Below are 24,843 nucleotides of genomic sequence, written 5' to 3'. Positions count from 1 at the left end.
TATTCCGTCTATATACGTTCGTGGCAAGGTGATATGAAGCAGATTCACCAAAATCTTCGGTTGGATATTTGATTTCTGTCAATTAGGGTTTACCGAATTTTTCTCCTAATCCAATTAAATTGATTCTGCATGTTATTATTTTCTTATATATGTTTGATTTTACAGTGTTTCCTTGTTTGTTTGCTTGATTTCTACTACTATATAAACACCTCCCCATTCCCCTTTGAAATAGACTTTTTTCACGAGATTCACTAAAAACTAAAGGCTGTCACTCTATTATTCTCTCATTCTCTTGTTCTATACTTTGGCTCTTGGCCGGCTGAAAGCCAAGGGCACCGAAATTTAATTTTTCAATTTTTCTTGATGCGAGCACTGCCCGGGGTTCGTTTGAAGTCTTTGGGAACTCTGACCCACTAAGATTCTGGGTTTTATTGCTCTTTGCTGACGTTCAGAGTATTGTGGAGTTTGTTCTTTCTTGTTTGTCTATTTGTCAAGTGATAACTGGTAAGTTCCTTAGCTTTAGGAATTTTATTCTCCTGTGTTCATGATTTGCATATTCATACCTCTGAAATTTCATGACCTAATGTGTTTCTAGTCCATCTCTATGTGCAACATTGTTGACATTGAACTCGTTTTGTGATCTGAATTTCTTTAGCACTTGATTTTACCTAAATCTACCAATTTTGAGATTTGTTTATGCTTAACTCGAATAATTTGGACTCTCTTAAGTTTGTTTACCCTAATGTGTTGGTACTTGAAAGTTTACATTTACTGCGTGGCATGAGTTTGCTTCCCTGCTTTGTTCTGGGTTCCTGTAATGACTGACTCGTATCTATAATGTGTCCTAATCTTTGTTAAGACCTTCACTCTAGCTATGACATTCTCCCATGCTATTTTGTTACTCATTATGCCTTCGGTTTGCCTAATCCTGTATCCCCTGGTGATTAGTTGGGACCTTTAGAGTAGCCATCTTAACGTGTATTTCCTTATAATGTTTGATACTATTTTGTCTTAGTGATATAAGTTGGCATGTCTACTTGCTGGTGTTGTGATGGATATTCAACATAATTTAAACCCCTAGGCTTTAAATTCTTTAAGTTAGTGCTCTACTTTAGATTCGTTGGGCATTATGCATCTTTATGTGTTAATCTTGTAGTCTCAGAAAACCTGATTCCCATGCTTCTTACAAAATATTTTCTGCCCAATATGCTCAGTGTTTGAACTTGTGATATCAACCTATCCTTTAAGTTTTTTGTTGATTCTCTTTGCTTGTATGTTCTTTGTTCAATCACCCCTGCTATGTCTGCTTCTAAAATATACGTGCACCTCTTCAAATTCTATCACTTGATCACTGTCATCTCACTCTCATTTGTTACATACACTATTATGAATCTATCACTCTTGGCCGGCTGAAAGCCAAGGCCACCAAAACTCTCTCCATTGACCTCCCAAGTTTGAGCACTGCTCGGGGTCCATTTGAGACCCTTGTGAACTCTGACACGTTAGGATTTGGGGTTCTTTGATCACTCTCTTTGCTGCTGGAACTTGAGCTGTCTCTGGCATTTAACTTTTCTTCGTCACATTATTGGTATAATCTGCAAACTGGGTTGTGTAAGTGATTTCTATGTAATTCAATATTTGGGTCATATGGGCAATTTGTGACTGTTTGGTTTGGCTTCAGTTCCTCTGTTATTGTTTGGGCTGTGCTGATGGGCATAGTCCCCTGTTTGGATCTGGGCATGCTATTTGCGAAGAAGGGATTTGTTAAAGGCCCAGGCAATACTGGGTATCTCCTTTGGGCCTGTTGAAGGCCTACTATAATTTCTTGTGTAATATCTTCACTTATATTCCTCATCTGGTCTGTAATAATTTTGTAATAAACAATTGGGGTGTTAGTGAAATTGGGAAACGGTATATTCCAATGTTTGCATGAAAGGGTAGAAAACATGCCTATAGGATTCATATGATTTACTTGTTATTTTATCCAAACTGCCATATATGCTATTTAAATTTCCATGTACACGAGTAGAAATCATGCCATAAGGGGAATCACACACTCACACAACTCGTTTACTATCAAAGTGTTAGCTTAAATACTATATTTATTCCCATGTCTACTGCTATGTGTCACTAGAAAGTATGCCTATAGGAAACAAATGCTAATAATCATCCTTCAATTTGCATAACGGCATCATGTTCATTAGATACCATGCCTATAGGATTATACTAGCTTATGCTCTACTGGTCCTCATATAGATATCATATCCATAGGTTCTTAATTGATTCATTAGTTACTGTTATATCTATTGCTCGCCTAGAAAACATGTCTATAGGGATGAAGTGTTATAGAATTAGTTTTCAACTACCAACTATTAGAACCTAGTTATAAAATACTGTTGCTCGCTTAGAAAGCATGCCAATAGGATCAAATACGAGTAATTTTGAGTATTTCCAATGGTTTTCATTCCCCCTATCGCGTAAATCACTTAGTGACAATGTCTATAGGTTTTAATAATTTATAATCTGCAATTTGAATAAACAGCATAACAATATCAGATACTCTTAAACTGAGTAGTTGTTTAGAAACCATGTCTATAGAGCTTAACGACTTCAATTTGCCTCAATTCTGAAACTGTCTAGTGCCTGACGTAGAAATATGTTCGCGTGCATTTGTTGTCTAAATGTGGAGGCTAACTTGAGCCTTTAACTGTCCTTAAGTGAAGTCCTATTTTTTTTGAATGTCTCTTAGTTTTATCATTTTGATCAGCCTAAGTAAAGTCTAGAACCACCCAAATAGAGGTCCAATGCCTCCTGGACCATAGGCATGGGACGGGTAGTGCACGCATAGGACGCGACCTGGAATTGAATTAAAACGCTCTAAGTAAGCAACTTCAACATAGTAATCGGGCAGCAGGAGATGATAGTTTATGCCCGCTGAATAATATGAGCAACTCCTATCTAAAAGTAGTTGTGAAGTATTATTTATGTTGCACGGGGTGATCCTTTAGGCTAAAAAACTTAGGATCCCCCTTTTCTCTTTATACACTTAGTCATCTAATATAGACCGTTATAGTTGTATCCTTGTAGTCCTTAAGATTTGTACCAATTCTCATTGTGTTATAATGAAACTCTTTGTTTATTTAATCATCTTGCCTAATTATAATCCATATAGTCTTAAGTTTGGTCGGGACCCACATTTGTGGACCTCGAAGAGTGCCTAACACCTTCTCTTTGAGGTAATTTGAGCCCTTACCCGATCTTTGGTGACGCTGACTAGTAAAAAAGAGTTATCTGTACAATAGGTGCCCTAACGCACCTTAAAAATTATTAGGTGTCGACTCTTCTCTTTTAATACTTTACCTCCAACTCAAAAGAGTTGTCGCAATGTCAAAGCCCGCTTTCGCGAGAAAACGGGGCACGACACAAGAATCGTCGAATTCCGAGTTCGTATGATGGAGTTAGAGACTTTTTAGTGAAAAACAATAACTGCTGGTGCAAACAAGTTCTGGTGTGGACTTTTAGTGACGGAAAATGGATCTTTAGTGATGGAAAATGGACTTTTAGTGACGGATGGGCAGAAACTTAAGGACCAAAAATGGTCATTTCCTTCATTTTGTTTTGGATTTTTGGAGCACGGTTCTTGGGCAATTTTGAGGATTTCTTCACGACTTCGACTTGGGTAAGTGTCCTATATCCAAAAGGGATTATATTTCATAAATACATGGTTATATTCATCATTTATTTCGGATTTAATGGAAGAAATCAAGATTTTTGCAAAACTTTTCAAGAACGAAAATTTTAGATTTGGAGGTCGAGTTTTTATCGAAATTTGATAAAATTAGTATGGTTGGACTCGTAATTGAATGTGTTGTCGGATTTTGTGAGTTTGTCAGATTCTGAGAATTTTCATATAGAATTAATTCCGATTCAGATTCTGAGAATGTGTTGTCGGTAATTGAATGTTAAATTTCGGATTTAGTTGGAAAATAAGTATTTTCATATAGAATTAATTCCTATAATTAGTATTGACAGAATTGAATTAACTGTGGATAGATTTGAGGCATTCGGAGGCCGATTCGCGTGGCAAAGGCATAGCAGAATAAAGAATTACACAGTTCGAGGTAAGTAACCGTTCTAAATTTGGTCTTGAGGGTATGAAACACCGTTGTTATATGATCGGTTTTGGAGGTCACACACATGCTAGGTGACGGGCGTGTGGGCGTGCACCGTAGGAATTGTGACTTGGTCAAATTCCATGGAACTGTATAGTTGAATAATCTATGGTTATTTGTACATTCTCCATGTAGTAGAGAAATTGAAACACAAATCATGTTTAGATTATGTGTTGGCACTGTAGGGACCCACAGAGGTCGTGCACATATTGAATTATCTGCTAAATTATTATTTTGTACTCAGTCAAAGTTTACTTGTTGATTTTATCTCTGTCTCTATTGTTCATTATTGATGTATCATATTATTGTTGTTTGGGCTGAATTGCATGATCATTGAGAGCTCGAGAAACTGAAGAGATTTATGAGTGAGTGAGGCCGAGGGCCTAATTGTGAGATATTATATTATAGCACGTGAGTTGTCCGTGCAACACGTATGTTGTCCGTGCAGATTCATATATTATACTATAGCACGTGGGTTGTCCGTGCAGATCCATATATTATACTATAGCACATGAGTTATCCGTACAGTATGTGAGTTGTCCGTACGGATCCATATGTTATACTATAGCACGTGAGTTGTCCGTGCAACACATGAGTTGTCCGTGCGGATCCAAATATTATAGTATAGCACGTGAGTTGTCCGTGCAAATCCAGATATTGATACTATAGCACGTGATTTGTCCGTGTATCATGTGAGTTGTCCATGCAGTACATCAGTTGTCTGTACAGATTATAGTGCTTGGACTGTAGAAGCCCCTCCGGAGTCTGTACACACCCCCCAGTGAACTCAGGTACTTACTGAGTGCGTGTGCTGAGTGCTGAATTCTGAGTGAATGGAATGGCTAAGTGATTGTGGTCCCGAGAGGATGCATTTGATTTCATTATTGTTGCACTTCAGCTATCATATATCACTGTTTTGGAAATTTCTAAGAGATATTATCTTATATTTCAGTTGAACTTGACATGAAATTACTGTTTTGGCCTTAAATGTTGAACTTGAAAGCATACCTATCTTATTATGTTGGAAATTACTATAATTGGACTCAACTGTGAAGCTCGTCACTACTTTCAGTTCTTTATTTAGTATTGTTACTTGCGGAGTTGGTTCTACTCATACTACACCCTGCACTTCGTGTGCAGATCCAGGTGTTCCCGGACATAGTGGGTGCTGATTCTTTCGCATAGTTGATTTTTCGGAGCTTTAGAGGTAGCTGCCGTGTTTCGCAGACCTTGTATCTCCTTCCCTATCTCCTCGTTTACTGTATTTTGTCTCAGACTATTATAGGTCATGTTTTCCAGGCTCGTATTCATATTAGATGCTCATGTACTCAGTGACACCGAGTTTTGAGAGTGTTTATATTTGTACTTGTGAGATTTCTTCCGCGAAATTTAATTATTGTGTTTTCAAATTATAAGATATATGGTTTATTGAGATTGTCGGCTTGCCTAGTATTGAGATAGGCGCCATCACGATGGGTGAGATTTTGGGTCGTGACAAATAATTTCCTGGGTTTAGGGGAACTAGTACTGGCGGATTTGACAGATACTCCGTGATTCTGTCGAAGGGTTTCTGGCACTCTTCTGTCCATTTTGTGGCAGCATCTTTCTTCACCAACTTGAAAATGGGTTCACAGATTACCGTGTATTGGGATATGAAGTGACTGATGTAATTCAATCTGCCCAGGAAACTCATAACATCTTTCTTGCTCTTTGGTGGTGGTAATTCCTGAATAGCCTTCATTTTTTATGGATCCAACTCTATTCCCTTTGTGCTTACAATGAAGCCCATCAGCTTTCCAGCGGGGACTCCGAATGCACACTTTGCTGGGTTCAACTTTAAACTGTACCTTCGCAGGCATTCAAAAAATTTTCTTAAATCATCCAAGTGCTCCGAACTCTTTCGAGACTTTATAATGACATCATCCGCATACACTTCAATATCCTTATGAATCATGTCGTGAAAGAGGGTCGTCATGGCCCACATGTAGGTGGCACCGACGTTCTTGAGACCGAACGGCATGACTCTATAACAATAAGCTCCCCAAAGTGTGGTGAAGGCCGTCTTCTCTGCATCTTCCTCATGCATCAAGATTTGGTGGTACCCAACGAAACAATCCAAAAACTACTGCAGTTCATGCTTCGCGCAATTGTCGATGAGGATGTGGATATTTGGAAGATGGAAATCGTCCTTTGGACTAGCTTTGTTGAGATCTCGGTAATCCATGCATATTCTGATCTTTCCATCTTTCTTGGGTACTAAGACAATATTTTCCAACCAACTTGGATAATTGGTGACCCTCACCACATTCGCTTCTATCTATTTGGTCACTTCTTCCTTTATCCTCAAACTTAAATTAGGTTTGAATATTCTAGGTTTCTGCTTGACCGACGGTCTAGTAGGATCGGTGGGCAGTCAATGCGAGACAATGTCAGTACTTAATCCTAGCATGTCATCATATCACCATGCGAACACGTCAATGTATTGTCGGAGGAGATCTACCAGTTTTTCCTTCTACTTAGCTTCTAGGTGAATGTTGATTCTGGTTTCTTTTACATCTTCTTCACTTCCAAGATTTACCACTTCAGTTTCTTCGAGGTTGGGCTTTTTCTGACTCTCCAACTGCTCAATTTCCTATGGGAGATTGTCGGGCATCATGCTCTCATCAAACTCTTCGTAATCTGGGTCGTTGCGCCCGACGATTTCGTTACATGTCATAATCGCGAAACGCGAGTTTTTAGCAGTTTGATTACTGAAAAGAAAGCTAAGCATAAATAAAGCGGTAAATAAAGTTGCAACATTTGAGAAAGTGATTCTTTTTATTTCATCAAAAAAGGAAGGACTTAAGCGTTCAAAAGAGGCAAATGACAAAAAGGTACAGACACGGTGTCGGCCTCAATTGACCGTGCGCTTTTCAAAAGAAAACTTTTACAATTCCATACTATCAAGACTCCCGGCAAACCAAAGATGGCTGGCGGTCCAATTCCCTAGCTCTTCCCCTGGTTCAGCATCCCTGATAGTCGGTGTCTTATTGTCACTCCATTCACAACATTCTTCAATCATATTTACGAACAACTTTCCCATCCCATCGATGATATCATCTTCAGGTACTGAACACTATCCCGGACTTGCAACTTGCTAGGGCACAAAAACCTTTTTCCCGGAGCTAAAGATATGAGCTTTCCCTTCCGGAGGCTGATATCCTATGACAGCCATTCCTTTCTGCCCATTATATTCAATTGTCTCTGTGATTCCGTCCGACTTGGCTCCCAGCCCTGATCCTGGCCTACATCCATATTTCATCATCTCCCTCGTAGCCATCTTGGATCTATACGACGACTACATTCCCTATTTTTTTGTCTCCTTCATCTCGGTAGTCTGTATGATTTCCACTGCATGGAAAGCAACTCTGTCTATCCCTTTAATGAACGGAACAATGTACTCCAAATAGTCAGAGTGACCCCACTCACCATGAACCACGATCTCCTGACATCCCCACTCAAATTTCATGCATTGGTGCAAAGGGGATGGCACAACCCCTGTCATATGTATCTAGCCCTACCTGGCAACAAGTTGTAGGAAGAGGAGATGTCCATTACTTGAAACAATATTAGAAATTCGACCGGCCCCAATCTGCAAGGCCAAATAAATTTCTCCAATAGCATCCTTTTGCGAACCATCAATGCACTCACCCTTACGTGGCTTTCCTTGACTTACCTCAAATGAATTCCCAACTCCCATAGGGTGGAGAGCGGATAAATATTGACTCCTGACCCTCCATCGACCAATACCCAGGACACCACTTTTCCCCCGCATTTGACAGTGATATGAAGAGCCTTGGTGTGACTTGCGCCTTCGACATGAAGTTACGTCCTTCTGAAAGTGATCATGTTTGCTTCGATAATTTTCCCAATTGTCGAGGCCAACGCCTTACTAGTGGTGTTACTTGGTACACTTACCCCACTTAGCACTTTTAATAGGGAGTACTTATGACTGTCGAAACTCATTAGTAGATCCATGGTTGATATATGTGCTGGAGGTTTCTTCAGCTGCTCCTCCATAGAATACTCTTTGCTTGACATTCTCTTCCAAAACTCGGTGGCTTGTGGGTCTGTTATGTTCCCTCTTTGAATTTTTTCTCTTCCCAAGTTCCCTGGATTGACATCTTCAGAAGCGTAGCATCTCCCAGATCTAGTCATACCATAGGTTGCGGCAAAGTCTTTCATTTTGGCCTTTCCCTTTTGCTGGTACGTCCATGGGACAGTTTTGTATTCCCGACTTTCTTTGTCTCCTGTAGAGACAACAGGTTGTTGCTTATAAGTTCTGAACTGTCACTGTAGGTCTCACTTGTATTGTAATCATTGGAGCCCTTTGAGGAGGGATCCTGGTGACTTCTTCATTTCATGTACTGACAATCGTTCCCTTTAGGTCATACTCTTCAGTCATTGTGATCATGTTAACTCCCTGGTTTTGGTGATTTGGCAGCAAATTGTGATTCATATTAGGTGGCGCCAAAGTTCAGTGAATGGATCCGCTCATCATCAATATTTTAATCTCATTTTTCAGCTTAAAACAATCTTCAGTATCATGCCGAGGTACATTGGAATGGTACACACATATTTTAGTGGCATCAAAATACTTGGAGGGATGTTTCGGAACCCTTCCTTCAACTGGGTGTATCAATCCTTCTCTTCTTAATCTCTCGAATAATTGGGCCAGAGGCTCAACAATTGGGGTATAATTTCTAGGACCCCTTTCTTCAAATTTTGGACGATGGCGTGGTGCATAAACAGGTCGGTTTTGATGAGTAGTGGTTTGGACATGAGCATATGATCGTTGTGGGTTTTGGTTGTTGTTGGCTCTAAGAGGGTTGTATTGCAGTTGAGGGTGGTAATATGGCTGGATGTTATAGACTGGAGCGTAAGTAAGGTACGATTGCTGAGACCTCCTCTTTTTCTTCTTTCTGCTACCGATTGACCCTGATTGGATGGCCTTGCTGGCCGCTTGCAATGCCGCCATAGATTGTACTTTACCAAATTTTATGTCCTCTTATAAGAATGTCCCATCTTGACCAGCTCAGGGAATCTCTATCCCATCATTCCCATCATCTTTTCGAAGTATATTTCTTCCTGGGCTGTGATGAAATACTTGGTTAATTCACTATCGTCCAACGGAGGTTGCGTCCTAGCGGTCTCTGACCTCTACCAACGTGCATATTCTTAGAATAACTCGAATGGTTTTTTCTGCAGGTTCATCAGTGCGAACCAATCGGGAGTGATCTCTGTGTTGAATAAAAAATGATTCATGAAGTTCTCCGCCATATCTTGCCAAGTTCTCCAATTTCGCGGATCCTGTCGAGTATACCAGGTGAGTGCTTCTCCTATCAAACTTCTTATAAATAACTTTATCCTTAGCTTCTCATTCCTCCCCACTCCGACTAACTTGTCACAATATGCCTTCAAATGTGCATGGGGATCACCCGTCCCATCAATGATATCAAACATTGGGGGTTTATACTATCACGCCCCAAACTCGGGGAGCGCGATCGGCGCTGAACCGAGTGAACCTGGTCGAGCAAGCCTATTAAACCTTTCCTACCCGACTCATTCATAATCCAAAAGGGGAACGCATCACTATTTGTAAAATAGGGGAGAGATCAGTTATATAAATATATAAATGCTGCTAGTTCATTTTTCCTTATATATGTTATGCCATAGTTGAGTTTCCAAAATACAGCTCGATCCAACGACCACCCCAACATACATACATGACCCACATAAACGTCTACGGAGCCTTGGGTACAAAAGAGCAACATGACAATGTCGGCAACAAGGCCCCGACTATACCTCAAAATATGAAAACTTATACAAAAGAAGGACTACATGACCCCTGGGAGAAATGGGGCTCACCAAGACTGTTGTGAGGAGAGAAAGAGAGCACCACTATCTGCGATCGGTACTATCTGCGATGGAACCACTTACATCCATTCAAAGATGTAGCGCCCCCGGCAAAAGGGACGTTAGTACTGTCGAATAGTACTAGTATGTAAGGAAAACACCAATCTTAGTAGAATGAACAGTGAAACAAAGAGAAGGCAGTCATAATAATTAATAAGTCCTTCACAGAAATACAAAAAAACACCAAGTAAGGATCACATAGTTTCCAATTCAATCTTTCCATCTTTTTAGGTTAATAATCTTTAGTGCCAAAGCCACAACATACAATGCCACCGTGTGTTTACACGGAGTCCGGTCTCGGCCCGACCGGCTAAGCCATCTCAAGTGAGACATATTCATATCCACAATGTAATCGAATTGTTTGTGGCTAGATTCGAGGCATTTAGAGGCCGTTGCGCGATGCAAGGGTGTGTTGGAGTAGAGATTTGCGTGGTTTGAGATAAGTAATACTTCTAAACTTGGTACTGACGGTATGAAACCCTGAATTACATGTTATGTGATTGATGTTGAGGTGACGCGCATGCTAGCTGACGGGCGTGTGGGTGTGCACCGTAGAAATTTTGATTTAGTTTATTCCATGGAGTTGTAGCTATCTTATCTGAATATCTTTACTATACATTATGGGTTAGAGCACTTGAGCTGTAATTTATGTTAGAAATTATGTTTAGACTATATGTTGGCACTATTAGTACCTACAGTGGTCGTTCTTTGATGTTGAGTTATTTGCTTAATTGTAGTTATGTACTCAGTGGCATTCATCATTTCATATAATATCTCAGCCTCTGATATTGTATATTGTCACATCTCGAATCATTGATTAAGGTTGCTTAGTATGAGCATTGTGAGCCTGAGAGACTGGAGAGATTGAGGACTGAGAGAGGGCCTGAGTGTCGTATACCGTTGCGGCGTGCAACTTGATTCCCCCTCACACACACACACATATGTGTATATATATATATATATATACATATATGTGTGGGGGGGGGGGGAATCTTGTTGCACGCGTGTGGGGGGGGGGAGGGGGTAATCAAGTTGCACGCCACAACGGTATCATTATTATATGTGGATTGGGTTGCATGTCGCAACGAGCCTTATGGATATATATATATATATATATATATATATATATATATATGGGGGGGGATCGGGTTGCATGCCGCAATGAGCCTTATGGCTATATATAGTGCCGAGTGACTGAGTGTGGCGAGCGAGGATTGAGAAGGGCAGATTGAGCGCTCTGAGAGAATGAGTACTTGGGATTACACTTTGTTGCATCACATACGGTATTCACCTTGGCATGTAGATATAGAGATGTCATATTCACTTTATCAGTCAAACTTGGCCTATTTTACCTGTTCTAAACTTAACTTTTGAACTTGGAAGCATGCCTACTTTTTTTTTCTACATTGCTAAATTCGTTATTTTTTTACTGTATTGTTGAGCTTGTCACTGCTTTCATACCACAGGTTAGACTTGTTAGTTATTGAGTTGGTTGTACTCACGTTATACCATGCACTTCGTGTGTAGATCCAGGTATTTTCGGGCACGGCGATTGCTGATTCCTGACATTTCATCAGTTTGGAGATCATCGAGGTAGCTACCTTGGTGTCTGTGGACCTTGACTCTCCTCCTATATCTTTTAGTCTTTTTTTACTGTTCTACTTTCCTAGGTAGTGTCCTATTAGTTAGACTGTGTTGATATGTAGATGCTTATGTACTCCGTGACACCTAGATCTTTTGGGAGAATTTTGTATTGAGTTTCGAGGTTCATATCCAATTTTTATGCAATTCTTAATTATTTAAACTTATTTCTGCATATTTGAGCGATAAAAATGTTGGTATGTGTGAGATGTCAGCTTGCCTAGTACTATGATAGGCGCCATCATGACAGGTCAAGTTTTAGGTCGTGACAAGTTGGTATCAAAGCCTAGGTTACATAGGTCTCACGAGTCATGAGCAGGTTTAGTAGTGTCTCGCGGATTGGTACGGAGACATCTGTACTTATCTTTAAGAGGCTGCCGAACCCTTAGGATAACTTCACATTCTTGCATTCTTGTCATGTGGATTTGTTGATTTTGGGAACTAAACTTCTGTTATTTTATTCTCTCATAGATGGTGAGGACACGTGCTACCGGTCAGGACGGACAGCCACCAGTACCACAAGCTAGGTCCATGAGAGGCCGGGGTCATGATAGGGGTAAAGGTGTAGCTCGTACAGCAGCTAGGGCAGCGCCTGCAGATCCACCAGTCACTCCAGGTCAGGAGCAGGTACTTGATACAGTTGAGCCAGTGGGGCCAGCTCAGGCACCAGCTGTGCCAATTGTGATTCCACGCCATCAGGAGGCTTTGGCTCAGATTTTGACTGTGTGCACTAGCCTTGCTCATGCGGTCTCAGTTCAGGCCGCAGTGTCCATTTTTCAGGCCGGGGGAGGTACTTAGACTCCCTCCGCCCATACTCCAGAGCAGGTGATGCAGGGACTTCAGACACTAGGGGTACTACCAGCCCAGCCGGTTGCAGCTGCTCAGACCCAGGTGGGTCCCGTTATGACTGATGATGAGCAAAAGAGACTAGGGCCAGTGGATTCTTTGCATGGCGGGTATGCTGGAGACCAGTGGGGTCTCGTTCACTACTTTTCAATTTACTAAGGCTGCCTTCAGATGGTGGGAGGCTTATGAAAGGCACAGGCCAGTCAGTGCAGCACCACTTACATGGCATGAGTTCTCCGTTCTCTTTTTTGAGAGGTTCGTGCCGCATTCTCGCAGGGAGGAGTTGCGCATAGAGTTTGAGCAGCTATGTTAGGATGGCATGTCTGTGAACCAGTACGAGATGAGGTTTTTAGAGTTGGCTCGTCACGGAGATTGGTTGGTTCCCACTAATATGGAGAGGATTAGGAGGTTCATTGATTGTCTCACCTATCAGTTGCAGTTGCTTATGACTCAGGAGAGGGTATTCGGTGCTAAGTTCGACGATGTGAATGATATTGCTCGGAAGATAAATATGGTCTGTAGTCAGGAGTGTGAGGAGAGGGACGCCAAGAGGCCTCGAGGTTCGGGTAGTTTCGGTAGTGTTCCTTTTAGGGGTAGTCCTACCACAGCAGGGGTCGTCCTTATAAGCCCACTCAGATGACTCATCCAGTTCACCGTGGTACATCATCTAGCCATGGTTCATACAGTACACGGCCGAGTCAGTCATCTCTCAGTGCTCTTCCAGCTCAGAGTTCATCACGTGCTCCTTCGGTTCAGGGTTCATCTGCACTGGGTTCTTCTAGTGGGTATCCTGGTTCTCGAGGCCAGATCCAGTCCCTACCACCATTGTTGGATCGGGGTTGCTATGAGTGTGGGGAGCTTGGTCATATCAGGAGGCAGTGTCCCCGCTTCTTGGGAGGTCCAATTCAGTAGAGGGGTTAGACTATGACATTAGTACCAGTTACTTCACCACCCGCCCTGCCAGCTCGGGGTGGGGCTCAGTCGGCTAAGGGTCGCCCTAGAGGCGAAGACCAATTAGGTGGCGGTCAAGCCCGATTCTATTCTATTCCTTCCATGCGAGATATCGTTGCCTCAGACACAGTGATCACAGGTATTGTCTAAGTATGCCATAGGGACACTTCTGTATTATTTGACCCTGGTTCCACTTATTCGTATGTATCATCATATTTTGCTCATTATCTGGATAAGCCCCGTGAGTCCTTAGTTTTATCTATTCATGTATCTACGCCGGTGGGCGATATTATTGTTGTAGACCGTGTATATTGGTCATGCATAGTGACTATTGTGGGATTGGAGACTAGAGTTGATCTCTTATTGCTTAGTATGGTTGATTTCAACGTGATCTTGGGTATGGATTGGTTGTCTCCATGTCATACTATTCTAGATTTTCATGTTAAGACTGTGACGTTGGCGATGTCAGGGTTGCCAAGGATTGAGTGGAGAGGTTCTCTAGACAATGTTCCCGGCATAGTGATTTCACATTTGTAGGCCCATTGGATGGTTAGGAAGGGGTACATATCGTATTTAGACTTTGTGAGGGATGATGGTGCTGATACTCCGACTATTGATTCTGTTCCGGTGGTGCGAGACTTTCCGGATGTGTTTTCTACTATTGACTGTGTGCACTAACATTGCTCAGGCGGTCTCAGTTCCGACCGCAACAGCCACTTCTCAGGCTGCCCATACTCTAGAACATGTGATGCAGGGACTTCAGACATCGGGGTCACTACCAGCCTAGCTGGTTACAACTGCTCAAGCCCATGTGGGTCCTGTTGTGACTGATGATGTGTAGAGGAGACTAGTGCCAGCGGATTCTTCGCACGACGAGTATTCTGGAGACCAGTTGGGTCTCGTTCACTACTCTTCAATTTACTAGGGGTGCCTTTAGATGGTGGGAGGCTTATGAGAGGCGCCGACCAGTAGGTGCAGCACCACTTATAAGGCATGAGTTCTCCGTTCTCTTTTTGGAGAAGTTCATGCCGCAGTCTCGCAGGGAGGAGCTGCACATATAATTTGAGCAGCTACGTCAAGATGGCATGTCTGTCACCCAATATGAGATACAGTTTTTAGAGTTTGCTAGTCACGCAGTTTGGTTGGTTCACACTGATAGGGAGAGGATTAGGAGATTCATTTATAGCCTCACCTACCAGTTGCGGTTGCTTATGACTCGGGAGAGGGTATTCGGTGCTACGTTCGACGAGGTGATTGATATTGCTTGACAGATAGAGATGGTTTGTAGTCAGGACCATGAGGATAGGGAGGCCAAGAGGCCTCGAGGTTTGGGTGGTTTCGGTGGTGTTCCTTCTGGGGGCAGTCCTACCACAACAGGGGCCGTCCTTATAGGCCCGCTCAGATGACTCGTCCAGTTCACCATCGTGAATCATCTAGACATGGTTCATACAGTGCCCGTCTGGGTAACTCATCTCTCAATGCTCTTCCAGCTCAAAGTTCATCCCATGCTCCTTCAGTTCAGGGTTCATCTGCACCGAGTTTTTCTAGCTGGTATCCTGGTTCTCGGGACCCGATCCAGTTCCCACCACCATTATTGGATCGGGGTTGTTACGAGTGTGGGCAACTTGGTCCTTTCAGGAGGCAGTTTCCCCGCTTCTTGGGAGGTCCAGTTCAGCAGAGGGGTTAGACTATGACTTGAGCACCAGTGACTTCACCACTCGCCCAGCCAGCTCGGGGTGGGGCTCAGGCGGCTAGGGGTTGCCCTAGAGTGGGAGGCCGATAAGGTGGCGGTCAGGCCCAATTCTATGTTATTCCTGCCAGGCCATATGCCACCGCTTCAGACACAGTGATCACAAGTATTGTCTCAGTATGCCACATGGACGCTTCTGCATTATTTGCCCCTATTTCCACTTATTCTTACATTTCATCGTATTTTGCTTATTATCTGGATATGCCCCGCGAGTCCTTAGTTTTATCAATTCATGTATCTTCGCCGGCGGGCGATACTATTATTATGGACCATGTATATCGGTCGTGTGTAGTGACTATTGCGGGATTAGAGACTAGAGTTGATCTCTTATTGCTTAGTATGGTTGATTTCGACGTGATCTTGGGTATGGATTGGTTGTCTCCATGTCATGCTATTCTGGATTGTCAGGTTAAGACTGTGACGTTGGCGATGTCGGGGTTGCCAAGGATTGAGTGGAGAGGTTTTCTAGACAATGTTCCCAGCAGAGTGATTTTATATTTGTAGGCCCATTGGATGGTTGGGAAGGGGTGCTTATCGTATTTAGCCTTTGTGAGGGATGATGGTGCTAATACTCCGACTATTGATTCTGTTCCAGTGGTGCGAGACTTTCCGAATATGTTTCCTACTATTGACTGTGTGCACTACATTGCTCAGGCGGACTCCGTTCCGGCCGCAGCAGCCACTTCTCAGGCGGGGGAGGTACTCAAACTCCAGCTGCCCATACTCCAGAACATGTGATGCAGGGACTTCAGACATCGGGTCACTACCAGCCCAGCCGGTTGCAACTGCTCAAGCCTAAGTGGGTCCCGTTGTCACTGATGATGAGCAGAGGAGACTAGTGCCAGCGGATTCTTCACACGGCGAGTATTCTGGAGACCAGTTGGGTCTTGTTCACTTCTCTTCAGTTTACTAGGGGTGCCTTCATATGGTGGGAGGCTTATGAGAGGTGCAGGCCAGTAGGTGCAGCACCACTTACATGGCATGAGTTCTCTGTTCTCTTTTTGGAGAAGTCCATGCCACAGTCTCGCAGGGAGGAGCTGCACATATAATTTGAGCAGCTACGTCAGGATGGCATGTCTGCGACCTAGTATGATATGAGGTTTTTAGATTTTTCTCGTCACGCAGTTTGGTTGGTTCCCACTGATAGGGAGAGGATTAGTAGGTTTATTTATAGCCTCACCTACCAATTGCGGTTACTTATGACTCGGGAGAGGGTATTCGGTGCTACGTTCGATAAGGTGATTGATATTGCTAGACAGATAGAGTTGGTTTGTAGTCAGGAGCGTGAGGAGAGGGAGGCCAAGAGGCCTCGAGGTTTGGGTGGTTTCGGTGGTGTTCCTTCTGGGGGCAGTCCTACCACAACAGGGGTCGTCCTTATAGGCCCGCTCAGATGACTCATCTAGTTCACCGTGGTGCATCATATAGACATGGTTCATACAGTGCCCGTCCGGTTCAGTCATCTCTCAATGCTCTTCAAGCTCAAAGTTCATCCCATGCTCCTTCAGTTCAGGGTTCATCTGCACCGAGTATTTCTAGAGGGTATCCTGGTTCTCGGGACCCGATCCAGTTCCCACCACCATTATTGGATCGGGGTTGCTACGAGTGTGGGTATCTTAGTCATATCAGAAGGCAGTTTCCCCGCTTCTTGGGAGGTCCAGTTTAGTAGAGGGGTTAGACTATGACTTCAGTACCAGTTACTTCACCACTCGCCCAGCCAGATCGGGGTGGGGCTCAGGCGGCTAGGGATTGCCTTAGAGTGGGAGGCCAATAGGGTGGCAGTCAGGCCCAACTCTATGTTATTCCTGCCAGGCCATATGTTACTGCTTCAGACACAGTGATCACAGGTATTGTCTCAGTATGCCACAGGGACGCTTCTGCATTATTTGACCCTGTTTCCACTTACTCTTACATTTCATCGTATTTTTCTTATTATCTGGATATGCCCCGTGAGTCCTTAGTTTCATTTATTCATGTATCTTCGCCGGTGGGCGATACTATTATTGTGGATTGTATATATCGGTCGTGTGTAGTGACTACTGCAGGATTAGAGACTAGAGTTGATCTCTTATTGCTTAGTATGGTATATTTCGACGTGATCTTGGGTATGGATTGGTTGCCTCCATGTCATGCTATTTTGGATTTTCATGCTAAGACCGTGACGTTGGTAATGCCAGGATTTCCAAGGATTGAGTGGAGAGGTTCTCTAGACTAAGTCCCCAGCAGAGTGATTTCATATTTGAAAGCCCAATGGATGGTTGGGAAGAGGTTCTTATCGTATTTAGCCTTTGTGAGGGATGTTGGTGCTGATTATCCTACTATTGATTCTGTTCCGATGGTGTGAAACTTTCCGGATGTGTTTTCTACTATTGACTGTGTGCACTAGGCTTGCTCAGGAGGTCACAGTTCCGGTCGCAATAGCCACTTCACAGGGTAGCGAATTCTTCGCATGGCGGGTATTCTAGAGACCAGTAGGGTCTCGTTCACTACTTTTCAGTTTATTGGGGCTGCCTTCAGATGGTGGGAGGCTTTTGAGAGGTGCAGGCCATTCAGTGCTGCACAACTTACGTGGCATAAGTTCTCCGTTCTCTTCTTGGATAAGTTCATGCCGTAGTCTAGCAGGGAGGAGCTGCGCATGTAGTTTGAGCAGCTATGTCAGGATGGCATGTCTGTGAACCAGTACGAGATGAGGTTTTTAGAGTTGGCTCGTCATGCAGTTTTGTTGGTTCCCACTGATAGGGAGAGGATTAGGAGGTACATTGATTACCTCACCTATCAGTTGTGGTTGCTTATGACTCAGGAGAGGGTATTCGGTGCTAAGTTCGACGAGGTGAATGATATTGCTTGGAAGATAGAGATAGTCTGTAGTCAGGAGCATGAGGAGAAAGAGGCCAAGAGACCTCGAGATTCGTGTAGTTTTGGTGGTGTTCCTTTTCGGGGCAGAACTACCACAGCAGGGGTCGTCATTATAGGCCCGCTCAGATGACTCGTCCAATTCACCATGGTGCATCATCTAGCCATGGTTCTTATAGCGCTCGTCTGGGTCATTTATCTCTTAGTGTTCTTCCAGCTCAAAGTTCATCCCGTGCTCCTTCTGGGGGCAGTCCTACTACAATAGGGGTCGTCCTTATAGGCCTGCTCAGATGACTCGTCCAGTTCACCATGGTGCATCATATAGACATGGTTCATATAGTGCCCGTCCGGGTCAGTCATCTCTCAATGCTCTTCTAGCTCAAAGTTCATCCCGTGCTCCTTTAGTTCAGGGTTCATCTGCACCGGGTTCTTCTAGCTGGTATCCTCGTTCTCGGGGCACAATCCAGTCACCACCACCATTGTTGGATCGGAGTTGCTACGAGTTTGGGGAGCTTGGTCATATCAGGAGGCAGTGTCCCCGCTTCTTGGGAGGTTCAGTTTAGCAGAGGGGTTAGACTGTGACTTCAGTATTAGTTACTTCACCAGTAGCCCAGCCAGCTCAGGGTGGGGCTCAGGCAGCTAGGTGCCGCCCTATAGGGAGGCGAATCAGGTGGCGGTCAGGCCTGATTTTATGCTATTCCCACTACACCAGATGTCGTTGCTTCAGACACAGTGATCACATGTATTGTCTCAGTATGCCACATGGACGCTTCTATATTACTTGACCCTAGTTTAAGTTATTCGTATGTATCATCATATTTTTCTCATTATCTGGATATGCCCTATGAGTCCTTAGTTTCATCTATTCATGTATCTACGCCGGTGGGCGATACTATTGTTTTGGACTATGTATATCGGTCGTGTGTAATGACTATTGGGGGATTGGAGACTAGAGTTGATCTCTTATTGCTTAGTATTATTGATTTCGACGTGATCTTGGGTATGGATTGGTTGTCTCCATGTCATTCTATTTTGGATTTTCATACTAAGACTGTGACGTTGGTAATGCCAGGATTGCCAAGGATTGAGTGGAGAGGTTCTCTAGACTACGTCCCCAGCAGAGTGATTTCAATTTGAAAGCCCAATGGATGGTTGGGAAGGGGTTCTTATCGTATTTAGCCTTTGTGAGGGATGTTGGTGCTGATTCTCCTACTATTGATTCTATTCCGATGGTGCGAGACTTTCTGGATGTGTTTTCTACTATTGATTGTGTGCACTAGGCTTGCTCAGGCGGTCACAGTTCCGGCCGCAACAGCCACTTCACAGGGTAGCGGATTCTTCGCACGGCGGGTATTCTGGAGACCAGTAGGGTCTCGTTCACTACTTTTCAGTTTATTGGGGCTGCCTTCAGATGGTGGGAGGCTTTTGAGAGGTGCAGGTCATTCGGTGCAGCACCACTTACATGGCATAAGTTCTCTGTTCCCTTTTTGGATAAGTTCGTGTTGTAGTCTAGCAGGGAGGAGTTGCGCATATAGTTTGAGCAGATATGTTAGGATGGCATGTCTGTGAACCAGTACGAGATGAGGTTTTTAGAGTTGGCTGGTCACGCAGTTTGGTTGGTTCCCACTAATAGGGAGAGGATTAGGAGGTTCATTGATTGCCTCACCTATCAGTTGTGGTTGCTTATGACTCGGGAGAGGGTATTCAGTGCTAAGTTCAACGAGGTGAATGATATTTCTTGGAAGATAGAGATAGTCTGTAGTCAGGAGCATGAGGAGAAGGAGGCTAAGAGACCTCGAGGTTCAAGCAGTTTTGGTGGTGTTCCTTTTCGGGGCGGTCCTACCACAGTAGGGGTCGTCCTTATAGGCCCGCTCAGATGACTCGTCCAATTCACCATGGTGCATCATCTAACCATGGTTCTTATAGTGCGCATCTGGGTCATTCATCTCTCAGTGTTCTTCCAGCTCAAAGTTCATCCCGTGCTCCTTCTGGGGGTAGTCCTACCACAACAGGGGTCGTCCTTATATGCCCGCTCAGATGACTCATCCAGTTCACCGTGGTGCATCATATATACATGGTTCATACAGTCCCCGTCCGGGTCAGTCATCTCTCAATGCTCTTCCAGCTCAAAGTTCATCCCGTGCTCCTTCAGTTCAGGGTTCATCTGCACCGGGTTCTTCTAGCTGGTATCCTTGTTCTCGGGGCCCAATCTAGTCCCCACCACTATTGTTGGATCAGAGTTGCTACGAGTATGGGGAGCTTGGGCATATCAGGAGGCAGTGTCCCCGCTTCTTGGGAGGTTCAGTTTAGCAGAGGGGTTAGACTGTGACTTCAGTATCAGTAACTTTACCAGCCGCCCAGCCATCTCGGGGTGTGGCTCAGGCAGCTAGGGGTCATCCTAGAGGGGAGGCGAATCAGGTGGCGGTCAGGCCCAATTTTATGCTATTCCCACTACGCCAGATGTCGTTGCTTCAGACACAGTGATCACATGTATTGTCTCAGTATGCCACATGGACGCTTCTATATTACTTGACCCTAGTTTAAGTTATTCGTATGTATCATCATATTTTGCTCATTATATGGATATGCCCTATGAGTCCTTAGTTTCATCTATTCATGTATCTACGCCGGTGGGCGATACTATTGTTTTGGACCGTGTATATCGGTCGTGTGTAATGACTATTGTGGGATTGGAGACTAGAGTTGATCTCTTATTGCTTAGTATGGTTGATTTCGACGTGATCTTGGGTATGGATTGGTTATCTCCATGTCATGCTATTCTGGATTTTCATGCTAAGACCGTGATGTTGGCGATGCCGGGTTTGCCAAGGATTGAGTGGAGAGGTTCTTTAGACTATGTTCCCAGCAGAGTGATTTCATATTTGAAGGCCCAATAGATGGTTGGGAAGAGGTGCTTATCGTATTTATCTTTTGTGAGCGATGTTGGTGTTTATACTCCTACTATTGATTCTGTTTTGGTGGTGCGAGATTTTCCGGATGTGTTTCCTACAATTGACTGTATGCACTAGCCTTGCTTAGGCAGTCGCAGTTCCGGTCGTAGCAGCCACTTCTCAGGCTGGGGGAGGTACTCAGACTCCCGCCGCCCGTACTCCAGAGCATGTGATGCAGGGATTTCAGACACGGGGGGTACTTCCAACCCAGCCAGTTGTAGCTGCTCAGGCCCAAGTGGGTCCCGTTATGACTGATGATGAGCAGAGGAGACTAAGGCCAGCGGATTCTTTGCACGACGGGTATTCTTGAGACCAGTTGGGTCTCGGTCACTACTGTTTAGTTTATTGGGGCTGCTTTCAGATGGTGGGAGGCTTATGAGAGGCGCAGGATAGTTTGTTCAGCACCACTTACATGGCATGAGTTCTCTATTCTCTTTTTGTAGAAGTTCGTGCCGCATTCTCACAGGGAGGAGCTGCACAGATAGTTTGAGCAACTACATCAGGATGGCATGTTTGTGACCCAGTATGAGATGAGGTTTTTAGAGCTGGCTCGTCATGCAGTTTGGTTGGTTCCCACTGATAGGGAGAGGGTTAGGAGGTTCATTGATGGCCTCACCTATCAATTACAGTTGCTTATGACTCGGGAGAGGGTATTCGGTGCTACGTTTGATGAGGTGATTGATATTACTCGGCAGATAGAGATGGTCTGTAGTCAGGAGCGTGAGGAGAGGGATGCTAAGAGGCCTCAAGGTTCGGGTGGTTTCGGTGGTGTTCCTTCTAGGGGCAGTCCTACCACGATAGAGGTCGTCCTTATAGGCCTGCTCAAATGACTCATCCAATTCACCGTGGTGCATCATCTAGCCATGGTTCATACATTGCCCATCCGGTTTAGTCATCTCTCAGTGCTCTTCCAGCTCAGAGTTCATCACGTGCTCCTTCAATTCTAGGTTCATCTGCACCGGGTTCTTCTAGAAGGTATCCTGGTTCTCGGGGCCCGATCCAGTCCCCACCACTATTGTAGGATCGGGGTTGCTATGAGTGTGGGCATTTTGGTCATATCAGGAGGCACTGTCCCCGTTTCTTTAGAGGTCCAGTTCAGTAGAGGAGTTAGACTATGACTTCAACACCAATGTTTTCACCACCTACCCAGTAAGCTCGGGGTGGGGCTTATGCGGCTAGGGGTCCCCCTAGAGGGGGAGGCCAATCAGGTGGCAGTCAGGCCCAATTCTCTGTTATTCCTGCATGGCGAGATGTCATTGCTTCAAACACAGTGATCACATGTATTGTCTCAGTATGCCATAGGGACGCTTCTGTATTATTTAACCATGGTTCCACTTATTCGTATGTATCATTATATTTTGCTCATTATCTAGATATCCCTGTGAGACCTTAGTTTCATTTGTTCATGTATCTACGCCGGTGGGTGATACTATTATTGTGGACCGTGTATATTGGTCGTGTGTAGTGACTATTGCGGGATTGGAGACTAGAGTTGATCTCTTATTGCTTAGTATAATTGATTTTGACATGATCTTGGGTATGGATTGGTTATATCCATGTCATGTTATTCTGGATTGTCATGCTAATACCGTGATGTTGGCGATGACGGGGTTGCCAAGGATTGAGTGGAGAGGTTCTCTAGACTATGTTCCTAGCAAAGTGATTTCATATTTGAAGGCCCAACGGATGGTTGGGAAGGGGTGCTTATCGTATTTAGCCTTTGTGAGGGATGTTGGTTCTGATACTCCTACTATTGATTCTATTCCGGTGGTGCAAGACTTTTCGGATGTGTTTCCTACTATTGACTGTGTGCACTAGCCTTGCTCAGGCGATATCAGTTCTGGCCGCAGCAGCCACTTCTCAGGCCAGGGGAGGTACTCAGATTTTCGCCGCCCGTACTCTAGAGCAGGTATACAGGGACTTCAGACACTTGGGGTACTACCAGCCCAGCCGGTTGCAGCTTCTCAGGCCCAGGTGGGTCCCGTTATGCCTGATGATGAGAAGAGGAGACTAGGGCCAGCAAATTCTTCGTACGACGGGTATTATGTAGGCCAGTGGGGTCTAGTTCACTACTTTTCAGTTTACCAGGGCTGCCTTTATATCGTGTGAGGCTTATGAGAGGCGTAGGCCAATCGGTGCAGCACCACTTATATGGCATAAGTTCTCTGTTCTCTTTTTGGAGAAGTTCGTACTGCAGTCTCACAGGGAGGAGCTGCGCAGATAGTTTGAGCAGCTATGTTAGGATGGCATGTCTGTGACCCAATACGAGATGAGGTTTGTAGAGTTGGCTCATCATGCAATTCGGTTGGTTCCCATTGATAGGGAGAGGTTTAGGAGGTTCATTAATGGCCTCACCTATCAGTTGCGGTTGCTAATGACTCAAGAGGGGGTATTCGATGCTACGTTCGATAAGGTAATTGATATTGCTCGGTAGATAGAGATCGTTAGTAGTCAGGAGCGTGAGGAGAGGGAGACCAAGAGGCCTCGAGGTTCGGGTGGTTTCGATGGTGTTCATTCTGGGGGCAGTCCTACTACCTAAAGGGTCGTCCTTATAGGCCCGCTCAGATGACTCGTCCAGTTCACCGTGATGCATCATCTAGCCATGGTTCATACAGTACCCAGCCAAGTCAGTCATCTCTCAGTGCTCTTCTAGCTTAGAGTTCATCCCGTGCTCCTTCGGTTCAGGGTTCATCTGCACCGGGTTCTTCTAGCGGGCATCCTGGTTATCGAGGCTAGATCCAATCCCCGCCACCATTGTTGAATCGGGGTTGCTACGAGTGTGGGGAGCTTGGTCATATCAGGAGGTAGTGTCCCCGCTTCTTGGGAGGTCCAATTCAGCAAAGGGGTTACACTATGACATCAGCACCAGTTACTTCACCACCCGCCCAGCGAGCTCGGGGTGGGGCTCAGGCGGCTAGGGGTTGCCCTAGAGTGAAAGGCTGCTCAGGTGGCGGTCAGGCCCGATTCTATGCTATTCCTGCCAGGCCAAATGTCGTTGCTTCAGACACAATGATCACAAGTATTGTCTCAGTATGCCACAAGGACGTTTTTGTATTATTTGACCCTTATTCCACTTATTCGTATACATGATCGTATTTTTCTCATTATATGGATATGCCCCGTGAGACCTTAGTTTCATTTGTTCAAGTATCTACATCGTTGCGCGATACTTTTATTGTGGACTGTGTATATCGATCGTGTGTAGTGAATATTACGGGATTGGAGACTACAGTGGATCTCTTATTACTTAGTATGGTTGATTTTGACGTGATCTTGGGTATGGATTGGTTGTCTCCATGTCATGCTATTCTGGATTGTCACGCTAAGATCGTGACGTTGGCGATGCCGGGGTTGCCAAGGATTGAGTGGAGAGGTTCTCTAGACTATGTTCCCAGTAGAGTGATTTCATATTTGAAGGCCCAATGGATGGTTGGGAAGGGGTGCTTATCGTATTTTTTCTTTGTGAAGGATGTTAGTGCTGATACTCCTACTATTGATTCTGTTCCAATGGTGCGAGACTTTTCGGATGTATTTCCTGCAGACCTGCTGGGTATGCCCAGGGATATTGACTTTGGTATTGAGGTGGTACCGGGTACTCAGCCCATTTATATTCCTCCATATCGAATGGCACCAGTTGAGCTGAAGGAATTGAAAGAGCAGCTTCAGGAACATCTTGATAAGGGATTTATTAGGCCTATTGTGTCACCTTAGGGTGCACCGGTTCTGT

Source organism: Nicotiana tabacum, chromosome 21, assembly GCF_000715075.1.
Source record: "Nicotiana tabacum cultivar K326 chromosome 21, ASM71507v2, whole genome shotgun sequence".
Lineage (NCBI taxonomy): Eukaryota > Viridiplantae > Streptophyta > Magnoliopsida > Solanales > Solanaceae > Nicotiana > Nicotiana tabacum.
The sequence above is the reverse complement of the archived record's forward strand: the minus strand, read 5'-3'. Positions refer to the sequence as shown.